The sequence below is a fragment of the Capsicum annuum genome, chromosome 12 (genome assembly GCF_002878395.1).
Source record: "Capsicum annuum cultivar UCD-10X-F1 chromosome 12, UCD10Xv1.1, whole genome shotgun sequence".
Taxonomy (NCBI): domain Eukaryota; kingdom Viridiplantae; phylum Streptophyta; class Magnoliopsida; order Solanales; family Solanaceae; genus Capsicum; species Capsicum annuum.
The window spans coordinates 85,090,339-85,110,449 of NC_061122.1; the positions used below are offsets into that span (position 1 = coordinate 85,090,339).

General features: G+C 34.1%; 1 long non-coding RNA gene across 1 annotated transcript; it reads right to left on the reverse strand.

The window, feature by feature from the left end:
* Positions 1-3,840: 3,840 nt before the first annotated feature.
* Positions 3,841-5,202, reverse strand: LOC124889401. Its single transcript, XR_007048358.1, has 2 exons — positions 4,998-5,202; positions 3,841-4,325 (listed from the first exon to the last, which is right to left on the reverse strand). It is a non-coding gene; the product is annotated as an uncharacterized LOC124889401 (long non-coding RNA).
* Positions 5,203-20,111: the final 14,909 nt, after the last annotated feature.

Consider the following 20,111-nt stretch of genomic DNA (forward strand, 5'->3'; position numbering starts at 1 on the left):
TAGATCCCAAATACTCAGTCACGATTCAATTCGTAGGTGCCCCATGCATCATCTCAACTTTTCCTCAGTATCTCAGCCAAGTCAGCATTCTTCGAGGGACATAATGTCCCAAGGGGGAGATGCACTATAACCCCCAAGATTTTATGTCCTAAACCTTTTAGTTTCTCTTCACGTAACGAATCCAGTTTGGAGTAACGGGTACTCATAAATTGACTCTCTCATTCCAATCTTAATCGTATGAACATTCCCATGGCATGGCATATATATTTAAGGAATCAGTTCAATTCATGGTATTCAGTTCATCTATCATATGTCAGACTCTTCATACATGTTCAATAGATGATCTTAGATTCGTTAGGATTCATAACTTAAGGTGACGATTTTTCTTAGATTTACTCAGTTCCATGATGCCGTTACAGTTATAAAACTTATATTCATTACCATTGTATATTCAGTCATGCATTCATGAATCGGTTCAGTCATATATTTCATGCATCAGATATGCATGGTCAGTATATAAACTCAGCGTATCAGTAGTTTCAGTCAAGTAGTCATGCTTCAGTCGTGCATGTTCAATGTGTAAACTCAGTCTATCGGCAATTCTCAGCTTTATTAATCTTATTCGAGGACGAATGTGCCTAAGGGAGATATATTGTAATACCTCGTATTTCCCTATCTTAATTTAAGTCCCAGTACATACGTAATCCCATTTTTGAAATACCTAGTATTTTAAGTTTAGAGCATGTCAGTGCGTAGGAATACAATTAGCTTTCCAATAATATAAAATTTTCCCAAATTTGATACCCCGGTAAAGAGTTAAAGTCATTTTAATGAAACAGTATACCACCTGGTACTTCAGCGCATCGTGGAGACAGTCCAAATGGCAATTGTTATTTCAGTGAGCTAACGCGATACCACCGCGTCGTGCCACCATCCAATTTTCCAATTATCACTTTTCTAGTATTGCTCCGCGATAATGGCGCATTGCGTCAAGGCCCAGTTTCCCATTCAGTGAGGCACCGTGATGGTGCCACATTGCGCCATCAGCCCAGTTTCAAGTTTTCCACTTTCCAGTGAGCCGGCGCGATTATACCGCGTCGCACCAGGGGGTAATTTCAGAAATTTTTGACGAAAATTCAAAGTTTTGTCTAGAGTTAAATTAGTCTTTTCTCATGATTTTATTATGTCCAGATATGGGATTAAAGCCCTAAAAATGTTTTAAGTCATTCATTATTCCATTTTTTTTCCAAAATCAAGAGCTTTCTCTATACAGCACAAAATCCTAACTCCAAGAAACCAAGAGCAATCTCAAGAAATCCTCCAAGAACCTTCAAGAACTCTTCTTCTCAGGTATTTTAGCTGTTCATTCATAGGTCCCTTTCACCCATGGAGTCCAAGCACCCTTTTTAAACATACAAGATCTCAGATTCATGATTTCCATGTTTGAATTAGATTGAATTAATGTTTATGATATTAGTTGGGTTCCAATCCATGAATTAATTGCAAGTTTCATGAAAATTGAGTAGCATATGTGATGAATATGTGATTTTCTTGATAAACCCTTGAATTTACAAATTGATTAATGTATTATAATGCTCATGTTTTGGCTATTATAATGTAAATAATCCATGCTCCCCAAATGCTTGCTAAACTGCCTATGTGAAGTAAATAGTAGAATCATGACATGTTATTATATGGTCCCAATCATGTATAAGCTTATGCCCTACAAGTGTTTGATGAAATGCTTATGTGATTTGACTAGTGAAAGCATGACATGTTATTATGTGATCCCATTCATGCACAAGCTCATGTATATCAAATGTTTGACAAAATTTCTAAATGAGTGCATTGTTAGCAAGCAAGTATTGTTATGCCTTTATGATCATGTTATATCTTTCTTTTTATGCTATCGAGTCCTGGGGGTATTTAATACCCGACAATCTAGCTATTTACCTAGAGCCAGTGTCAGTTATAGAAAAGTATCAGTCATGTCATGATTAGTAGAACTCAGTCAGTTACATAACTCAAGAAAACTCAGTAAACTCAGTATCAGTCCAGTCCAGTTCAGTGTCTATTCAGTTGGGAGTAGGACTCAATACCGAGTGAGCCTAGGGATAAAGGCTCACCTGTTAGTTAGGACTGGGTCCCTAGAAATAATCCCTAAGTTCCAGAACTACATAGCCAGTGTAGTTTATAAGATGTCACCCATTAGATAAGACTGACATACTCAGGGATCACCCACTAGTTTAGGACTGATCTCAGAAGTCACCTGTTAGATAGGACTGACTCCGCAGTAGATGTTAGTACTCGTGGTACGGTATTGGCACTCTTCTAGTTAGGGATCAATCTTCAGTTTAGAACTCAGTTCATTTTACAAAATTAGGACTGTCAGACATAATCAATCAGTATCAGTAAATTAGTTATCAGTAACTTCAGATATCAGTTACTCAGTTATTAGAACTTAGTGCTCAACTTCAGAAAATCTTAGTTATAGTCTATACGTATATGTATAGTATTGCATACTCAATGATTTCTGTAGTATCAGTTATCCACGTACTCTTATATTCAGTTACTCTATATCATTCAGTCAGTTCTTGTTCATACATATGAACCCTTGCATTCAGCCTTACCTCATCTAGTATACCAGTACATTCCACGTACTCACTGCATACTCTTTCTTTGTGCTATGATGTCTCATATCATAGGTTTGGATGCTCAAGATCCCGTCCGCATTTAGATCTAAGCAGTTGCAAATTTAGTAGTGAGTCCTCATCTATCGGGGATACGATTTATTTCAATTTATCAGTAATTAGTAGTTGGAGTTAGTTGGGGGCTTGTCCCTTCAACTCTGTATTCAGACAGTTCAGTTAGAGGCTTTCAGACTAGACCAGTTCAGACAATGTTTAGTTTTCAGATGTTATTATTTATCAGTATTTAGATTTCAGACCTTATGTCAATTCAGCCTAATTCCGCATTTATTTTAGTATTACTATTCAGTGCTCACAGCAGATATCAGTCATGAGTTAGTTTGTGGTCCTTCGGGGTCGTAAGCACCGTGTGGCTTCTAGGGTGTACTCTCGTCGTGTTACACGACCCGACTCTTGTTGGGTAATTATATTGACAACGATCTCCTGTACTCAAATTGACGTTTAAGTTGCGCGTTATCACCAAACGACGGTCTTTGTTAGTGGGTTCGCACTATATAATCATATACATATATTTATAATTTAGTAGTATAAATATAGGTTCTATGTAAAAGATACTGGATTTGCCTGAACCCCCGTAGGGTACTGTAGCTCCGTCCCTGACATGTGAAATAACTATTACCAAAATGTGTGAGATTGTTGATTTTGTGAGCATTTTAACATTAATTATATCATATCAAAGTGTTATTCTACAATGTCAATGTGTTATACTGCCTTATGACTCTTATAACTTCTAAAGCATAGTTTTCTATTCATCTCCCACCTTGTTATTCACCTTCTTCCTATATATAGAGAGAGATCGTGCATAAAAGTAATTGAGAAAAAGAGTTTTATTTAATTGAAGAAAGATAATCTTTTGATGGAGATTTGGACCCAACTTTCATCCAAAGTTTGTCAAATTATGTACTGTTGTCGGATTGTTATATTCTAAAAGGGACAAATTATGAGATTACTACTAGACGAGTAAAGATTTGCTACAATCTCCTTAGAGAGAACTAGATATCCACACCTTAATTTGAAGATATTTTATTTTTCAATTTTAGTTATAATTTTTACACCAAATTTTATTCTATATATCGTCATCCAAATATGACGAGAAAGTAAAGAGCAGCACAATGCCACTTGATGGCAAAGGTTCAATGTAAAGTCAATTAGATGATGAAGGAGCTCGACAAAACAGCCTTGCAAGTCAAAATTTTAGAGCGAAAAATGCTTCCTCACGAAAAAAGATTGTGCTGTCCAGACTACCCGAATGTGGTCGCCATGTGAGCTTTGGGGTCATAAAATGAAGTTCTTTGTTGGTGAAACTGGCATGGTTTATAGCATTAAAAGAGATAGGGCTTCGTGCTCCTATCAGAAGTAGGAGCGAAAATCAAACTATTCAGGGCCACATCCCAGCCCGATAGAATAGTAGCAGAGTTCCTAACAGTAGGTTTAAATAGTGTTCCGGAGCTATCAATTACAACACAATCAATTACAAAAGATGACATGGTGGATAAAGTCAGTCGTGTTGCCATGAATGTTGTCTTAGTTCCTGTCTTTGCCAACAGATCCACCACTGCATTTTGTTCCCTTAAGATTTGGGTTGGAGGGGCTACCTCTATCTCCACTAGCAATGTCCTGCACCCAATAATAATATTATGGTAAAAGGGATGATCATTAGTCAAAATGTAGATAATGGCAGCTAAATTTGTTTTAATAAGAAGTGGTTTGATATTGCGAGTCGTTGCAATTGTCAGTCCTTGTCTTAACGCTAGCAACTTAGCCATAGTGGGGGTGGTGTGGAGCATGTGCTGGTAGTACCGAAGGACCCAATTCCCAATATGGTATCTAAAGGCCTCTCCAAGTCCATCTGCACTAAGGTTGGCAGCAACTGACTCATCTGTGTTCAGCTTTAGGTGGCCAGGTTTAGAAGGATCCTATTTGATGTTAATGATAATTTGCGGTGTGCTTGCAGTGCTATTGTCTCCGAAAAGAAGGATGAATTTCGATGCCAAAGCAAGGGCATTTTGGACATAGATGAGATTATTTTTGTTGCTGAAAGTGTTAGTCATTTTTGGCTAGTCAAATAACCTAGAGGGAGTGTCAAAATTGAGCTTCCCAGAGAAGCCAGGTGTTGAAAGGCTTCCCCCTGAGGCTCTTTGACAAATTGAACCAGTTGTTGGAGTTGATGGTTTCCCAGGCATTAGGAGGTTTGTAGATGCCTTCGTTTGCCAGGTTAGTACAGAAATGTGCAGCATTATGGCACAGGAAAATTATGTGGATGGTAGTTTCTTCTTGATTAGTACACACCTGAAATTGGGTTGGGATGTTGAGATCAATGTGATTAAAATAGTTGTTGCTAGGAATTCTGTTAGGGGAATTCTGTGATTAACCAGAGGAAGGGTTTCACTTTGTTAGGGGCTATGGCTTTCCACACAAGGTTAAATCTTTGGTCTGGGTATTTAACTGGTCTAGTTCCCGAGACAAGTGTACTGGTGGAGAAGGTTGCATTGCTATTAAGGCTCCAAACAGGCTTGTCCTTTTCATTACTGACTTGGGGTAGAGGCATTCTAAGGATAAGTTAAGGATTACCGATATACGTGATGTATAAGTTAAGCGCACATCATATGTATAAATTATGCTACTGACAAAATACTAGTAATTAACTGGAAAAAGGGACTAGTAATTAAGTAGGTGTTTAACTATGAAAATAAAAATAAAAAATAGAGTTGGAGTTGGAGTTGGTGTTGAAATTGTGTTTGATCATAAATATAAATTGGAGTTATTTTTAATTTTTTGTGATTGAAGTGAGAGTGGAAAAAAAATTATTTTCATTTTTTCAAATACAACTCATGCCCAAATACCTTTTTTATGGACAAACATCATTTTTTGAATAAAATGAAAAAGAAATTCAAAAAATAATGAAAAATTCGCGTGACCAAATGGAGCGTAAGCATAGAAAAGTAGAATGAATCCATGATTCAGCTTTGAAATATGCATACTAACCTTGAGAAATTCTTCATCTTAAAAAAAGAAGAAAAATTTCAAATAGTAAACTTAAATTCATAATTAGGCATTTTATAGCAATAGTTTCATAATTATCTGAAATAATAACTTGTGTGTGTATTTGGTGCGCAAGACAACACTAAATACATATACAAATTTAATTAATTATCTTATTTTTAGGCAACAACTTGAGTTTAGAAAGACAAAAGAATTTCAGTTTCATTAAATCATGTTCACTCAATTAGTTAAAGATTAATTAAATAGTATATTTTTGAAAATAGAAAACCTTTTTAATAAGTTTCAAAACTCAAAATAGGTTTGAATGATTAAAAAGTATTTTTAAATTTTTCTCTCTCATTCTTTTCTTCTTTTTTAGTTTTTTCCTTCATATTTTTTATTTTTCATTTTTTTACCATTTCTTTTTATCTTTGCATTTTTTTATATTTTTTTATTTTTAAATTTTTTCCTTCGTTTTTTCACATCTTCTTTTTTTCTTTGTATTTTTTTTTTTGCATTTTCTTTTTTTCTTTATTATTTCATTTTTTTTGTTTTTATTTTATTTTTTATAGTGTTTTTGTTCTTTTTTGTTGTTATATTTTATATTTATATATTTTTTACATTTTATATTTATTTGTATCAAACTATATATTTTAAATAAATTTATTGATTATATTTGAATAGTTTAACTATGAATATGCATAATTTATCATTTGTATTTGTGTACAAATAAGTATATGTATTAATTGCATTTGCTTAAATCTAAAATATACAAATATGCAATGTACCATTTAATACAAATGTAGCGTTAGTATTTGTATGTCGAATTTATCATTTGTATTTATATACATAAACATGTATCATTTGTATATGTACAGTTCAAGTTGTATAAACATGTATCATTTGATACAAATATAATATTTGTATTTGTATAATTTATCATTTGTATTTGTACTGTTCAATTTGTATCAGTAAAATACAGTAAAATACAATCCATATCAATGAATATAAACACAAGTATTCATAGAAAGAAAAAAATAACAATTTTTTTCACTTGTTTAAAAATACAAATGATGCAATCAACTACAAATTCAAATATGAATAAATGAAATTATAATATAAATAAATATACATTTAACTTAAAACTATAAATACAAAATATTTTTTTTAAAATACAAGTGTATCAATGAAAAAATAAAAATATAAATACCAATAAAATAAAATCACAAGATAAAAATGCAATATGCAGTTAACAATAAAGTACAAATACAAAACAATTCTGTAAAATACAAGTGTGAATTATATAAATTATAAATAATAGTGCGAATTATAAAATACAAATACAAGTGCAAACTATAAAATACATACAAATACAAGTGCAGACTATAAAATACAATACAATTGTATCAACAAATATAAAATATAAATAATAAAATAAATACAAATACGATAAATGACTGTGGTATTTTCATTATCATCTATAACTTGTGCTCGATGTAGCCTTATTTTTAAAAAATTCAAAGAAAATATAAAATAGAACCCAAAAGAAAATGAGAAAGAAAAAGTACAAAAAAAGGTACAAAAAGGAAAAAAAAGGAATGAAAAATAGAATCTAGAGATAAAGAGTAAAAAAAAAAGAAAATAGATTAAAAAAAAAACATGTAACGGCCTGGAAATTTGGTGAAATTTGTGATTTTGTATGATTTGACTATTTTACCCCTCCCCGTAGTTGCATTATGGTATTTATGGGGTGTGGGAGTGATTGACATGATTTTTGATACATTTTAGTATCATTTATGCAATATTGTGATTTTTTATGGCTTTAAGAGTCTTATTTTGGACTTATGTGTATATCTTTTGATCTGTGCGACGGATGGCTGAACGGACTGTGCCAACAGCTTCGGAATATCGATTTTAGTTTGGGTAGACCTTGGGTTTGGGTCCTGGTGCACCCGAGCTCATTTCGACCTATTGGTCGGAAAGTTGCAAAAATGAAAAAGTTGGGTGTGAGACCCACTTTTGGTCGAAACAACCTCGTATAGAAAATACGACTTTGCCAATAGATCTGGAATGTCGATTTTATTGTGTTAGCATATTTGGTATGATTTTACGACTTTTAAATATCATTTCGACCCTTGATTTGGAAAAATTATGATTTCAAGTTTCGGGGGTCAATTTTATGAAAACGAATTTTTCTGAAAAATCTGGTAGTGCCATCGCGTCCGAAACGTCGAATTTAGTGTGGTTGTATAGTTTGTTTGCATAAATCAGACTCCGAACGAATTTTGGGCACCCCGTCGAAGTCCATTTTGACTTAAAAAAAAAAAAAGCACCAGTTATTGCAGAAAAATCTGCAATATATAGCAGATTTTTCACCCTTTTTGGCTTATGTTGCTCAATTTTCATCTTGTCTCTTGAGAGTTAAACCCTAAATATTTTGGGAGCTTAAAAGTGAAGTTTGTGGGAGCTGGGAAAGCTAGATTAACACCTATTTCTTGATTATATTATGGATTTTAGGTAAGAATTCACCATTTTTTTAATAATTTCTTCATTAATTTCTCAAAACCCCGAAAATCTTAGGACATGATTTTAAACCCAAATTTCACTCATTTTCACTTGAATAATGTTTTTATCATATAATTACTAGTTTTTCATCTATTTAACCTTCAAAACAACTCCGATTCTGGATTTTAACCATGATTTCAAATATTTTACCCGGTAAAGCTCAAAAATGGTTTTTTTTTATTTGAACCTCATTTTTTACTCGATTTAACTTGGATTTTCAGCTGTAGGTTTCTAAAAATATGGAAACATGTTTTTGAAGTAAAGTTCCAATTTTGCCCTTCTTTTTCAAAAATCTATTTTGGGGGTCCGTTTTGACCCTGAACTAAAAGTAGTCAATATGGATGTCGTTGGTTTTATTTTGATGCGTAGATTTCATATTTGATATTTCTAGTGAAGTTCAGGATTGTTCGTAAAAGGTAAGGTTGCGGGTTCAAGTGTAGCGGACCGGCTTCGGCTTTCGAGGTAGGTTATGGCTTAACTTTTCAGACTGGACTGGGTAGTGAATGATGGTGCAAAATGCATGTTAAGGGTGAGAACTAATCATGAAAAATGTCTATCTACGTGTTTTACCCTTGTGGGGCCTATATGTGATGTAATTGCTTAAATTAAAATATTATGTGATATGTTTGATCGTGTGGGGTCCTATGTGATATTGATAGCCTTAAATACATGCGAACAATTGTATTGTATCATTTAATGTGGTACCATTGGTGTATTGTGATTATATTCATACTTTATTGGCATATAAGACATGTGGAAATTCAGGGATGAAATGAAAATAACGAGTGGATATTGGCTCATGTGGTTGTGAAAATGTATCATTGCGGTTGGTTGTGGAAATACTTATTGTGATGGGTTGTGATCATTACATCTTCATATCATACTCATTCATGAAACATTGGTACCACCGTGGTAACATCTGAGAAACACTAGCAACACCTTTTTAAAAATATTGTAACACCTTAAAAAACCCTTTTTCGAGGGATATGCCAGTAAGGAGATATGAGAAATATGGATTGTATATGGGTTGACAAACCCCCCATGGGTCTTACGTCGGGAAGCTTTAGCTCCATACGTGTATACGGGGATTGTGCGACAATCCCGGAGGTTGTCCGACAACCTCGTGCATCATTATCATATACATTGCACTTACTTTATTGTGTTTTTGTTGTGTTGTATTGCCTTATTGACTTATCATCTATGTGTTTGTCTTACTTTTCTTTACTTGTATTTGATGATCTTGTAGCTACATGTTCTCTCTTATTCTATTATATGTGACATACTGTATACTTGTGTTTCGTATCTAGGTGTGTTTTTATAATATATGTGAGATATACTAGAACTGTTAGTGTAAGCAGTGTGGGCTACCGTTGTGGAATATTTTTTTATTGCAGGTGACGTGTCCTTAGTGTATATTTTGTATGCTTTATTTACCACTTTGCTTGGTCGTCCTATGATAACTATTGAGTACAAGTGGACCGTACTCATGCCTACTGCGCCCTTTCGGTACAGGTCCTAGCTGGAGTGCACCTCAGCTTACTTGATTCGGGCGATTGTTGAAGCTTCCAAGGTAGTGGTTGGACATTCATGCATCCGAAGTTCACCTCTATCTTTCTATACTAGTTATGTTTTTATTAGTATTCGGAGACAGTTATTATTCTTTGTGGTTATTTTTTTGATGTATTTGACTCTTGGATTGTATTAGTAGTTCTTACACTATTGACACCTGGTTTTGGGCATGATTGGTATTTTGGATAAGTTCTTTCCGCATTGTTATGATTATTTATATGGTTTGGCTTCATTCTAGAAGCCTTACCTTGGGGTATTTCTGTCTTTTTCTCTATTCGTATTAGTTTGGGTGATAGGCTTACTTGTCAAGGTACGCCGCGACAAATGCCATTATGACCCTCGTTTTTAGGTCATGACAAATTGGTATCAAAGCAGCTAGGTTTCATTGGTTTCAATGGTATAAGAATGAGATGTCTAATAGAGTCTCGCAGATTGATACGTAGACGTCTGTATCTATCTTCGAGAAGCTATAGGACGTCTTTAGGAAACTTACCTCATTTTATTCCTTATCGTGCTAATTCTTTCATACCCTGTATTCTGAGTTGTGTTTCACTCTTTCTATGCGAATGGAGTTGCTTATATCTCTTATCAGTTGAGAGATGCAGCGAGAGATTATTGGATATCATTTGTTAGTTATAGGCTTATCAATACTCCTGAGTTGTCATGGGATCAGTCTGTTGATGCTTTTTTGGAGAGATTTGTGCCTTTTTTATTTGAGAGATCGTATGTGGGACGAGTTTGATCATATGGTTCAGGGCTTCATGACAATTGTTGAGTATAAGACATGTTTCCATGCCCTATCCAGATATGAGTTTGAGAAGATTCAAAAGTTTGTGAAAGGTTTGGTTGTCTCCCTTTAGTTGGCTACATCTCAGATGGTTGTGTTTGATGGTTCTTTTCAGAGTATTGTGGATCATTTTAAGGTGACAAAGGATATTCTTAGTGCTTCTCAGGGAGGCGCGATATTTTGATAAGTTTAGGAGTCAGCCTATTGAGCTAGAAATTTTAAAGGTTTTTGTGGATACCATGGTAGGCCAGTGGAGGTGATTTTATAGAGTGCAGGTGATCTTATAGAGTTCAGCTGGTGGATCTTATTGTTTAGCTATTCAGGATAGTTGTTCGAGCTCAATTGTACTTTCTCTTGTTGAGACTGGTCGTAGAGGCTGCTATGTGTGTGATGAGATTGGCCATGTGGCCAAGGACTATTCTCGTCATATGTTTAGAGCTACTCCTTTTGCAGTAGTGGAAGGTAGGGGTTTCACCGGAGGTGCGAGATGTAGAAATAGTGGAGGCTGTGGTGGTGGTTGTGGGGCTACTCAACCAGTTTATAGTCATGGGCTGTGTTATGCTATACCATCCAGACTTGGGGCAGAGGCTTCTGATGTTGTGATTACTGGTAACTTCCTCATTTGTTTCAGACCTACATCTGTATTATTTGATCCTAAATTGACTTTCTCTTATATGTCTGTGTATTTTGTTTTGGGTTTTGATTCTGTTAGCGAGTCTTCTACCATACCTATTTGTGTATCTACCCCGGTAGGTGAATCTTTAATGGTGAATCAGATGTGTTGATCTTTTATAATAACTTTTGCCGGGCGTGAGACTTTGGTAGACTCGCTTGTGTTAGAAATGGTCAATTTTGGTGTTATTTTGGGTATGGATTGGTTGGCTCCTTATCATGTTGTCTTAGATTGTTTTCCTAAGACTGTGACTTTAGCTTTAGCGGGTGTGCCAAGAATGGCTTGGGAGGGTACACTCTATTCGAGTCCTAAAAGGATTATATCTTATGTTCAGGCTCGTAAATTGGTTTAAAAGGGATGTTTATCTTAGTTGGCTTATATTCGTCACACCAGTGTTGTTTCACCTCCTTCCTTAGATTCTGACCTTATTGTCCATGAGTTTATGGAGGTGTTCCCTATGAACTTGCCTAGTATTCCTTCGGATTGAGATATTGATTTTATTATTGATGTTGAGTCGGGCACCAAGCCCATTTTTATTCCTTCTCATAAGATGGCCCCAGTAGAGTTGAAGGAACTGAAGGATCAGTTGTAGGAGTTATTGGATAATGGATTTATTCGACCTAGTATTTCACCTTGGGGTGCGTCTGTCTTGTTTGTAAAGAAAGAGAATGGGTCTATGCGGATGTGTATTGATTATCAACAGTTGAATAAGGTAACGGTTAAGAATAAGTATCCTCTTTCTCGCATTGATGATTTGTTTGATTAGTTTTAGGGTGTTGCGGTGTTTTCAAAGATTGATTTGCAGTTCGGTTATCACCAGTTAAGGATTAGGGCTTTGGATATTCTGAAAATAGCTTTTCAGACTCGATATGGTTATTATGAGTTCTTGGTCATGTCTTTCGGGTTGATCAATTCCGTTGTTGTGTTTGTGGAGTTGATGAATTGGGTGTTTCGACTGTATCTCGACTCCTTGGTGATCGTATTTATAGATGATATCTTGGGTTATCCTAAGAGTAAGGCTGAGCAGTAGGAGCATTTGTGGATTGTGTTTTAGAGATTGGGGATGAGAAGTTGTACGCTAAGTTCTCTAAATTCGAGTTTTGGTTGGAGTCTATTTTTTTCTTCCGTCATGTGGTGACTAAGGAAGGTATTATGGTTGATCCAACTAAGGTTGCAGCGGTTTGTGATTGGGCTAGACCTATTTCGGCCACTGAGATTCTGAGTTTTATAGGTTTGGCTGGGTATTATTAGTGTTTTGTTGAGGGTTTCTCTTCCATTACAGCTCCATTGACCAAGTAGACCCAGAAGAAGATTCCTTTTCATTGGTCTGATGTTTGTAAGGAGGCGGGCTTTCAAAAACTCAAGGATTATTGACTTCAGCTCTTATTTTGGCATTGCCCAAGAAGAGCATTGGCGTTATTGTCTTTTATGATGCTTTAGGTGTTGGGTTAAGTGTTGTGTTGATGTAAGAGGACAAGGTAATCGTGTACGCATCTCGTCTAGATTAAAGCCTCATGAGAGGATTTATCTTACCCATGATTTGGAGTTGTGCGCAATTGTGTTTGCCTTAAATTTTTGGGGGCACTACGTGTATGGATTCCATTATGAGATCCTCTCAAATCATCGTAGCCTTCGATACTTCTTTATCAGGGAGATCTTCTTAGGAGGTAGTGCCGTTGTCTTGAGTTGCTTAAGGATTATGACTTGACTATTCTCTTCTATCAGGGCAAGGCTAATGTAGTGGCGGATGACTTGAGCCAAAAGTCGACTAGCATGGGTAGCTTGGTGCATCTTTTGATTCAGAAGAGGTCATTGGCCTTAGAGGTTCAGTCTTTGGCTAACCAGATATTTAGGCTTGATACTTTGACACCAGGGCGTGTTTTGGCATTTATGGAGGCTAGACCATCTTTGATAGAGTAGATTCGAGCTCATCAGTTTGACGATGTTGGATTAAGGTTGATTCAAGATAAGGTATAGAATGGGGAGGCTAAGGAAGCCTCACTTTATTCGAATAGAGTTTTGAGGATTCGAGGATGAGTTGTGTACCGAGAGTGGTGATCGGATTAGGTTGATCTTGGGGGAGGCCCATTGTTTTAGATATTCTATCTATCTAGGTGTGACTAAAATGTATTGTGATTTGTGGCAGCACTACTAGTGGGGTAGTATGAGGCGAGATATAGTAGATTTTGTGGCTCGTTGCCTATGTTGTCAACAGGTGAAGGCCGAGCATTTGAGACCTGGTAGTTTGCTCCAGAGGTTACCCGTTCCTGAGTGGAAGTGGGAATGCATCACTATGGACTTTGTGACTGGTTTACCTCGTACATTTCATGGTTCTGATAGTGCTTGGGTTATCGTGGATCTATTGACCAAGTCAGCTCATTTTATTCTAGTTTGGGTCTCATTTGGTGCTGAGAGATTAACCCCTATTGTCATTCGTGAGATTGTGCGTCTTCATGGTGTGCCGGTGTCCATTATTTTAGATCGAGGTTTTGTGTTCACATTTCACTGTTGGAAGACTTTTCAGGATGAGTTGGGTACTCGGGTTGATCTTAGCATAGTGTTTCACCCAGACTGATGGCCAGTCAGAGCGGATTATCTAGGTTTTGGGAGGATATACTTCACGCATGCGCGATGGATTTTGGTGGCCAGTGGGAGCAGCATTTAGCTTTATCAGAGTTTGCATATAGTAATAGTTACCATTCCAGTGTTGATATGGCTCCTTTTGAGGTGTTGTATGATTGGCGTTGTCGCTCTCCATTAGGTTGGTTCGATGGTTCAGAGGTGAGACCTTGAGGTACGGACTTTCTTCGTGAGTAGTTGGATAGAGTTCGAGTCATTCAGAATAGACTTAAAGCGGCTTAGACTAGGTAAAAGTATTATGTTGATCGTAGACTTCGTGCCTTGATATTTTGTGTTGGTGATCGTGCTTTTCTTTGAGTTTCACCTATGAAGGGTGTGATAAGGTTTGGGAAGAGGGGCAAGCTTAGCCCCAGGTATATTGGTCCATTTGAGATTCTTCGGACTGTTGGTGATGTGGCTTATGAGTTGGCTTTACTCCCCGATCTATCAGTTGTTCATCCAAGTTTTTCATGTTTCTATGCTTCGTCGCTATATTCCTAATGAGTCTCATATTATTCGTTAGGAGTCAGTTTATCTAGATCAGTTGTTGTCCTTTGTTGAGAAGCCAGTTTTCATTTTGGCTAGGGATGTTAGGCGATTGCACTCTAGAGTGATCCCTGTGGTTAAGGTCCAGTGACGACATCGACCTATAGACGAGGCTACTTGGGAGGTTGAGTCTGATATGCGTAGTTCCTATCCCCAGATTTTCATTGACTCAGGTATTTCTTTGCCTTAGTTCGAGGACGAACTAGATTTTTAGTAGCGGATAATGTAACGACATGAAAATTTGATGAAATATGTGAAATTTGTGATTTTGTGTAATTTAACTATTTTACCCCTCCCCGTAGTTGTATTATGGTATTTCTTAGGTGTGGGAGTGATTGGCGTGATTTTTGATGCATTTTAGTATCATTTATGCAATATTGTGGTTTTTGATTGCTTTAAGAATCTTATTTTGGACTTATGTGTATATCTTTTGATCTGTGCGACGGATGGCCGAACGGACTGCGCTAGAAGCTCCATAATATCAATTTTAGGCTAGGTAGACCTTGGGTTCGGTTCCTGGTGCACCCAAGCTCATTTCGACCTATTGGTCGGAAAGTTGCAAAAATTGGAAAGTTGAGTATGGGACCCACTTTTGGTCGAAACAACCTCGTATGGAAAATACGACTTCGCCAACAGATATGGAATGTCAATTTTATTGTGTTAGCATATTTGGTATGATTTTACGGCTTTTAAATAGCATTTCGACCCTCGATTTGGAAAAATTATGATTTCAGGTTTCGGGGGTCAATTTTGTGAAAACGAATTTTTCTGAAAAATCTGGTAGCGCCATCGCTTCCGAAACGTCGAATTTAGTGTGGTTGTATAGTTCGTTTGCATAAATCGGACTCCGAACGAATTTCGGGCACCCCATCGAAGTCCATTTCGACTTAGAAAACAAGCAACACCAGTTATTTTAGAAAAATCTGCAATATATAGCAGATTTTTCACCCTTTTTGGCCTATTTTGCTCATTTTTCATCTTGTCACTTGAGAGTTAAACCCTAAATATTTTGAGAGCTTAAAAGTGAAGTTTGTGGGAGCTGGGAAAGCTAAATTAACACCTATTTCTTGATTATATTACGAATTTAAGGTAAAAATTCATCATTTTCTTAGTAATTTCTTCATTAATTTCTTAAAACCCCACAAATCTTAGTGCATGATTTTAAACTCAAATTTCACTCATTTTCACTTGAATAATATTTTTATCTTATAATTACTAGTTTTTCATCAATTTAACTTTCAAAACAACTCCGATTCTGGATTTTAAACCTGATTTCAAATATTCTACCCGGTAAGGCTCAAAAATGGTTTTTCTTCAATTTGAACCTCGTTTTTTAATCAATTTAACTTGAATTTTCATCTGTACGTTCCTAAAAATATGGGGGACATGTTTTTGAAGTAAAGTTTCGATTTTGCCCTTCTTTTTTGAAAACTCATTTTGGGGGTCCGTTTTGACCCCGAACCAAAAGTAGTCAATATGGGTGTCTTTGGTTTTGTTTTGACGCGTAAATTTCATATTTGATTTTTCTAGTGAAGTTCGTGATTGTTCGTAAAAGGTAAGGTTGCGGGTTTAAGTGTAGCGGACCGACTTCGGCTTTCGAGGTAGGTTACAGCTTAACTTTTCATACTGGGTTGGGTAGTAAATGATGGTGCAAAATACATGTTAAGGGTGAGAACCAATCATGAAAAATGGCTATCTACGTGTTGTGCCCATGTGGGAGCCTATATGTGATATAATTGCCGAAATTAAAATATTATGTGATATGTTTAACCGTGTGGGGTCTTATGTGATATTGATAGCCTTGAATACATGCAAACAATTTTATTGTATTGTTTAATGTGGTACCATTGGTGTATTGTGATTATATTCATACTTTATTGACACATAAGAATATGAAAAATCATGGATGAAATGAAAATAACGAGTGGATATTGACTCATGTGGCTGTGGAAATGTATCATTGTGGTTGATTATGGAAATACTTATTGTAATGGGTTGTGAGCATTACATCTTCATATCATACTCATTCATGAAACATTGGTACCACCATGGCAACATGTGAGAAACACTGACAACACCTTTTTAAAAATATTGTAACTCCTTATAAAATCCTTTCTGAAAGATATACCGAAAAAGAGATCTGAGAAATGTGGATTGTATATGGGTTGACGAACCCCCCATGGGTCCTACGTCAGGAAGCTTTAGCTACGTACGTGTATACGGGGATTGTGCGACTATCCCAGAGGTTGTGCAACAACCTCATACATCATCATCATCGTCATCATCATCATCATCATTATCATACACATTGCACTTACTTTATTGTGTTTTTATTGTGTTTTATTGCCTTATTGACTTGTCTTCTATGTGTTTGTCTTACTTTCCTTTACTTGTATTTGATGATCTTGTATCTACATGTTCTCTCTTGTTCTATTATTTGTGACATAATGTATACATGTGTTTCGTATCTTGGTGTGTTTTTGTAATATATATGAGATATACTAGAACTGTTAGTGCAAGCGGTGTGGGCTACCGTTGTGGGACATTTTCTGATTGGAGGTGATGTGCCCTTAGTGTATATTTTGTATGCTTTATTTACCACTTTGCTTAATCGGCCTATGATACCTACTGAGTACAAGTGAACCGCACTCATGCCTACTGCACCCTTTTGGTGCAGGTTCTAGCTCGAGTGCGCCTTAGCTTACTTGATTCGGGCGATTGTTAGAGCTTCCAAGGTAGCGGTTGGGCATTCATGCGTCCGAAGTTCACCTTTATCTTTCTATACTACTTATGTCTTTATTAGTATTCAGAGACAGTTATTATTCCTTTGTGATTATTTTTTCGATGTATTTGACTCTTGGCTTGTATTAGTAGTTCTTACACTATTGACACCTAATTTTAGGCATAATTGATATTTTGGATAAGTTCTTTCCGTATTGTTATGATTATTTATATGGTTCGGCTTCATTCTAGAAGCCTTACCTTGGGGTACTTCTGTCTTTTTCTCTATTCGTATAAGTTTGGATGATATGCTTACTTGTCAAGGTACGCCGCGACAAGTGTCATCACGACCCTCGTTTTTGGGTCGTGACAAAACAAATGAAAAAAAAGTGAAAAAGCGGAGGAAAAGAAGAAAGAGAAATTGAAGCTAGGAATAAAAGAATAAAAATAAAAGCGAAAAGAAAGGAACAAAATATAAAAATAGAAAAAAAGAAGAATAAAATAAAAATAGAAAAATAAAAATAAAAATATGAGAAAGAAAAAAATGAAAAAGAAGACAAAAAAAAAGAGAAATAGAAGAGAGAGAGAAAAAGTGAAAGAAAAAAAATAAAAATAGAAAAATTCCAAAACCATTTAAAAAAGAATATGAAAAAAGTTAATAAGAAAAAAAAGAGACAAAAGGTTAGAGATACAGAGAGAGAAAGAGAAAAAAATCAGATAGGATGAAGAGCACTAAAATGTTGTTATTATTACTATTCAACATAATTTTTTTAAAATATTACTATTTAGCTAATTATGAATTTAAGTTTATTACTTTTGTATTTTTCTTAAGGAAAAGTATAAATAACATAAATATCAATTTTTGGGGGAGTAATTACACTCTCTTCCATTTTTTAATTATTTTACTCTCTCTCTATTTATATATATAACATAGTCGATATATACATAATATTCTGTGTATATATTGAAATTTTTATAATATATTTAGAAAGTTAAAATTTTTTGTAATATTAGAAGCATAAGTTGTGTATTTATGTAATTTTTAGAAGAAAAAAAAAAAGAAAAGACGGAAGTAAGAATTATAGCTTAACAGGCAATCAAGCGTGCCTTCAAATCTAATCAAACACTTGGGCCAATGATGTAACTATGAAAAAAAAGACCCAATATGTTTCATCTGTACAACTTGCACAGTTCACAAGTCATCACCAATCAAACCACTCATTCCACTGGCAATAATAGTATAATGGGACCTATTTATTAGATTTGTAGAACAAATAATTTCTTCAAGTAAGTATTTGTTTTTCAATATATACATGAATCCTAATTAATTTAATTTACTCACTTAAATTTTATAAGTATTTTTATAGAATTTTATTATATCACTTCTAATTAGTTATTATGAGTTATTTAATATATATCTACTTTCGAAATTATATATGTGTCGTTTAAATTAGAATAGAAGAAAAAATATTATAAATTATAACAATTAAAAACTTAAATTATTTTTAAAATATAATTAACTATCGATGCCACAAAAGTTTGAACAAGGAGAGTATTATAAATTATGATAGCTAAAATCTTAAAATATTAAATTACAATGCTAAAAAAGTATTATAAATTGCAATAGCTAACAATTTAAAATATTTAAAAATATATTAAAAATATAATTGATCAACCAAGTTTTAATGTAATTATTTTATTTTTACTTTTAACTTGTTATATATTTGAAAAAGTATAAAAATATTATAAATTATAATAATGATTAATTTAAATTATTTGGAGACACATACAAAGTTATGATTGACTTGAAATTTTATTAATGCAACACAAATTGAGATATATGATTTAAAAATTTTGTGAAAAGTAATATAACTCACAACAATGCAACATTAATTGGGATACATTATTTGAAAATTTCATGAAAAATAATATAAATCACAATAATTATCATGTAAAACATTTGAAGGATGTATAAAAAATATGCTTAACTTTTTAAATTTTGTCGATGTCATATTAATTGGGATAGAGAAATATTACTTGAAAATTATGTATAGAGTCGTATAAATTATAATATAATTAACAACTTAAAATATCTAAAAATATATATAACAAATTTGATTGACTTTATCAAATATTTCATCAGTATCACATAAATTAGAATAAAAAAATATATAATATCCAAAAAATAATATATTAGGCCCGTATTGGTACGGTTCCAATATCTAGTCAATAAGACAACAGAGACTTTCAAAATGAGAGTTTTAGCAAAATGAGTGTTATCCTGTCTTAACTTTCAAACTTAGAATTTATAGCTTTTCTTTCTCTTTTATTTTTTCAATTTTTTTCCTTTTCTTCTACCTGTAGTCTCTACTTCTCTTTTTTTTTTCCTTTTTAATTTTGTTGTATATCTAAAAAATATGATTACAGTGAGTATAAGTCATGGATAATGACAAATACATCATAATCGCTCATTGTGTTTGTATTCACCTTCAATTTTTTCTTTTTCCTTTTCTTTTTTTTTGATCATTTTTTTACTTTTTCATTTTTTTTTACAATTTTCATTTTCTTTTTTCTTTTTCCGATTCTTTCATTTCATTTTTGTTCTCTCTTCTATTTCTAACTACTATTTTTTTTTCTTATTTTAATTTTTCTCTTTTTTATTTTCTTTTTCATTCTTTTTTGTTTTTAAAGCTTTTTTCTTATTTTACTTTTTGTCCTTTTTTTTTTCTTTTTATTTTTTTTTGCTTTTTTTTCTTCTCTGTTTTTTTTGTTGCTTTTTTTTTTCTTTTTTTTTTTGTATTTTTTTCTCTCTCTTTTTTTAAATTCTATTTTATATTTTTGATTATGTCTAACACAAGTCATGGGTGATAACGAAAATAACCCAATCGCTTTTTTTATTTGTATTCATACTATCATTTATATTTTTGTATTCATTGGTATA